The sequence below is a fragment of the Nerophis ophidion genome, linkage group LG23 (assembly GCF_033978795.1).
Source record: "Nerophis ophidion isolate RoL-2023_Sa linkage group LG23, RoL_Noph_v1.0, whole genome shotgun sequence".
In the NCBI taxonomy this organism is placed as follows: Eukaryota; Metazoa; Chordata; class Actinopteri; order Syngnathiformes; family Syngnathidae; genus Nerophis; species Nerophis ophidion.
In genome coordinates, this window is record NC_084633.1 from 37,381,827 (window position 1) to 37,387,601 (window position 5,775).

Sequence of the window (5,775 nt, forward strand, 5' to 3'; positions counted from 1 at the left end):
CAGATGATCTATCCTATGTAGATCTATGTGTGTCAGATAATCTATCCTTTGTAGATCTATGTGTGTCAGATTATCTATCTTATGTACGTCTATGTGTCAGATGATCTATCCTATGTAGATCTATGTGTGTAAAAATGATCCATCCTATATAGATCTATGTGTGTCAGATGATCTATCTTATGTAGATCTATCCTATGTAGATCTATGTGTCAGATGATCTATCCTATGTAGATGTAGTGTGTCAGATTATCTATACTATGTATATCTATCCTATGTAGATCTATGTGTCAGATGAGATATCCTATGTAGATCTATGTGTCTGACTATCTATTCTATGTAGATCTATCTGTGTCAGATGATCTATCCTATGTAGATTTGTGTCAGATGATCTATCCTATGTAGATCTATTTGTCAGATAGTCTATCCTATGTAGATCTATGTGTGTCAGATGATCTATCCCATATAGATATATGTGTGAGATGATCTACCCTATGTAGATCTATGTGTAAGGTGATCTATCCTATGTAGATCTATGTGTGTCAGATCTATCCTATGTAGAGCTATGTGTCAGATGATCTATCCTATGTAGATCTATGTGTCCGGTGATCTATCCTATGTAGATCCATGTGTGAGATTATCTATCCTATGTAGATCTATGTGTAAGGTGATCTATCCTTTGTAGATCTATGTGTGTCCGATGATCTATCCTATGTAGATCTATGTGTCGGATGATCTATCTGTGTCATATGATCTATCCTTTGTAGATCTGTGTGTCTGATTATCAATCTTATGTAGGTCTATGTGTGTCAGTTGATCTATCCTGTATAGTTCTATGTGTGTCGGATGATATATACTATGTAGATCTATGTGTCTGATTATCTAACCTATGTAGATCTATGTGTGTCAGTTGATCTATCCTATAGAGATCTATGTGTGTCAGATGATCTATCGTATGTAGATCTATGTGTGTCAGATGATCTATCCTATGTAGATCTATGTGTGTCAGATGATCTATCCTATATAGATCTATGTGTGTCAGATGATATATCCTATATAGATCTATGTGTGTCAGATGATCTATCCTATGTAGATTTATGTGTCTGATAATCTATTTTATGTATATCTATGTGTCAGATAATCTATTTTATATTGATCTATGTGTGTCTAATGGTCTACCTTATGTATATCTGTGTGTGTTGGATGATCTATCCTATGTAGATCTATGTGTCAGATGATCCATCCTATGTAGATTTATGTGTCAGATGATCTATCCTATGTAGATCTATGTGTGTCCCATTATCTATCCTATGTAGATCTATGTGTGTCAGATGACCTATCCTATGTAGTTCTATGTGTCAGATGATCTATCCTATGTAGATCTATGTGTGTCAGATGATCTATCCTATGTAGATCTATGTGTGTCAGATGATCTATCCTATGTAGATCTATGTGTCAGATGATCTATCCTATGTAGATTTATGTGTCGGATGATCTATCCTATGTAGATCTATGTGTGTCTGATGATCTATCCTTCATAGATCCATGTGTGTCGGATGATCCATCCTATGTAGATCTATGTGTGTCTGAAGATCTATCCTAAGTAAATCTATGTGTGTCAGATGATCTATCCTATGTAGATCTATGTGTCAGATGATCTATCCTATGCAGATCTATGTGTCAGATGATCCATCCTATGTAGATCTATGTGTGTCGGATGATCTATCCCGTGTAGATCTATGTGTGTCAGATGATCTGTCCTATGTAGATCTATGTGTGTCACATGATCTATCCTATGTAGATTTATGTGTGAGATTATCTATCCTATGTAGATCTATGTGTCAGGTGATCTATCCTATGTAGATCTATGTGTCAGATGATCTATCCTGTGTAGATCAATGTGTGTCAGATGATCTATCCTATATTGATCTATGTGTGTCAGATTATCTGTCCTATGTAGATCCATCTGTCAGATAATCTATCCTATGTATATCTATGTGTCAGATAATTTATTCTAAATAGATCTGTGTGTCCAATGGTCTACCTTATGTAGATCTATGTGTCAGATGATCTATCCTATGTCGATCTATGTGTCAGATGATCTATCCTATGTAGATCTATGTGTCAGATAATCTATCCTATGTAGATCAATGTGTGTCAGATGATCTATACTATGTAGATCTTTGTGTGTCAGATTATCTATTTTATGTAGATCAAGTGTGTCGGATGATCTATCCTATGTAGGTCTAGGTGTCAGATGATCTATGTAGATCTGTGTGTCGGATGATCTATCCTATGTAGATATATGTGTGTCAGAGGATCTATCCCGTATAGATCTACGTGTGTCGGATGATCTATTCTATGTAGATCTATGTGTCAGTTGATCTATCCTATGTAGATCTATGTGTGAGATCTATCCTATGTAGGTCTATGTGTCAGGTGTGCTATCCTATGTAGATCTATGTGTGTCAGATGATATATCTTATGTAAATCTATGTGTCAGATGATCTATTCTATGTAGATCTATGTGTGTCAAAATGATCTATCCTATATAGATCTATGTGTGTCAGATGATCTATCCTATGTAAATCTATGTGTGTCCGATGATCTATCCCATGTAGATCTATGTGTGTCAGATGATCTATCCTATGTAGATCTATTTGTCAGACTGTGTAGATCTATGTGTCTGATTATCTATCCTATGTAGATTTATGTGTCAGATGATCTTTCTTAATTAGATCTATGTGTGTCAGTTGATCGATCCTATGTGGATCTATGTGTGTCAGAGAATCTATCCTATATAGATCTATGTGTGTCAGATGATGTATCCTATAAAGATCTGTGTGTGTCAGATGATCTATCCTTTGTAGATCTATGTGTGTCAGATGATCTATCTTATGTAAGTCTGTGTCAGATGATCTATCCTATGTAGATCTATGTGTGTAAAAATTATCCATCCTATATAGATCTATGTGTGTCAGATGATATATCCTGTGTAGATCTATGTGTGTCAGATGATCTATCATATGTAGATCTATCCTATGTAGATCTATGTGTCAGATGTTCTATCCTATGTAGATGTAGTGTGTCAGATTATCTATCCTATGTATATCTATCCTATGTAGATCTATGTGTGTCAGATGATCTATCCTATGCAGATCTATGTGTCAGATGATCCATCCTATGTAGATCTATGTGTGTCGGATTATCTATCCCATTTAGATCTATGTGTGTCAGATGATCTGTCCTATGTAGATCTATGTGTGCCACATGATCTATCCTATGTAGATCTATTTGTCAGGTGATCTATCCTATGTACATCTATGTGTCAGATAATGTATCCTATTCAGATTTATGTGTGTCGGATGATCTATCCTATGTAGATCTATGTGTGCTAGATGATTTATCCTATGTAGATCTATGTGTGTCAGATGATCCATCCTATGTAGATCTATGTGTCAGATGATCTATCCTATATAGTTCTATGTGTGTCGGATGATCTAACCTATGTAGATCTATGTGTGCTAGATGATTTATCCTATGTAGATCTATGTGTGTCAGATTATGTATCCTATGTAGATCTATGTGTGCTAGATGATTTATCCTATGTAGATCTATGTGTGTCAGATTATCTATCCTATGTAGATCTATGTGTGCTAGATGATTTATCCTATGTAGATCTATGTGTGTCAGATGATCCATCATATTTAGATCTATGTGTCTGATTATCAATCCTATGTAGATCTATGTGTCAGATGATCTATCCTATATAGTTCTATGTGTGTCGGATGATCTATCCTATGTAGATCTATGTGTGCTAGATGATTTATCTTACGTAGATCTATGTGTGTCAGATGATCCATCCTATGTAGATCTATGTGTCAGATGATCTATCCTATATACTTCTATGTGTGTCGGATGATCTATCCTATGTAGATCTATGTGTGTCAGATTAGCTATCCTATGTAGATCTATGTGTGCTAGATGATTTATCCTTGTGGATCTATGTGTGTCAGATGATCTATCCTATGTAGATCTATGTGTCTGATTATCTATCCTATATAGTTCTATGTGTGTCAGATGATCTATCCCATGTAGATCTGTGTGCTAGATGATTTATCCTATGTAGATCTATGTGTGTCAGATGATCCATCCTATGTAGATCTATGTGTCTGATTATCTATCCTATGTAGATCTATGTGTCAGATGATCTATCCTATATAGTTCTATGTGTGTCGGATGATCTATCCTATGTAGATCTATGTGTGCTAGATGATTTATCCTATGTAGATCTATGTGTGTCAGATTAGCTATCCTATGTAGATCTATGTGTGCTAGATGATTTATCCTTGTGGATCTATGTGTGTCAGATGATCTATCCTATGTAGATCTATGTGTCTGATTATCTATCCTATGTAGATCTATGTGTCAGATGATCTATCCTATATAGTTCTATGTGTGTCAGATGATCTATCCCATGTAGATCTGTGTGCTAGATGATTTATCCTATGTAGATCTATGTGTGTCAGATGATCCATCCTATGTAGATCTATGTGTCTGATTATCTATCCTATGTAGATCTATGTGTCAGATGATCTATCCTATATAGTTCTATGTGTGTCGGATGATCTATCCTATGTAGATCTATGTGTGCTAGATGATTTATCCTATGTAGATCTATGTGTGTCAGATGATCCGTCCTATGTAGATCTATGTGTCTGATTATCTATCCTATGTAGATCTATGTGTCAGATGATCTATCCTATATAGTTTTATGTGTGTCGGATGATCTATCCTATGTAGATCTATGTGTGCTAGATGATTTATCCTATGTAGATCTATGTGTGTCGGATGATCCATCCTACGTAGATCTATGTGTCTATTATCTATCCTATGTAGATCTATGTGTCAGATGACCTATCCTATATAGTCCTATGTGTCGGATGAGCTATCCTATGTAGATCCATGTGTGCTAGATGATTTATCCTATGTAGATCTATGTGTCAGATGATCCATCCTATGTAGATCTATGTGTCTGATTATCTATCCTATGTAGATCTATGTGTCAGATGATCTATCCTATACAGTTCTATGTGTGTCGGATGATCTATCCTATGTAGATCCATGTGTGCTAGATGATTTATCCTATGTAGATCTATGTGTGTCAGATGATCCATCCTATGTAGATCTATGTGTCTGATTATCTATCCTATGTAGATCTATGTGTCAGATGATCTATCCTATATAGTTCTATGTGTGTCGGATGATCTATCCTATGTAGATCCATGTGTGCTAGATGATTTATCCTATGTAGATCCATGTGTGTCAGATGATCCATCCTATGTAGATCTATGTGTCTGATTATCTATCCTATGTAGATGTGTGTCAGATGATCTATCCTATGTAGATCTATGTGTGTCAGATGATCCATCCTATGTAGATCTATGTGTCTGATTATCTATCCTATGTAGATGTGTGTCAGATGATCTATCCTATGTAGATCTATGTGTCTGATTATCTATCCTATGTAGATCTATGTGTCAGATGATCTATCCTATATAGTTCTATCTCTGTCGATGATCTATCCTATGTAGATCCATGTGTGCTAGATGATTTATCCTATGTAGAACTATGTGTGTCAGATGATGTGGTTGAGACTTGTGCAGCCCTTTGAGACAGTGGAGATTAAGGGCTATATAAATAAACTTTGATTGGTTGGTTGAATTTTATTTGGGGCGGAGTCACGACTGCCAAGGAAGGCCTTTAGTTGCCATGGTG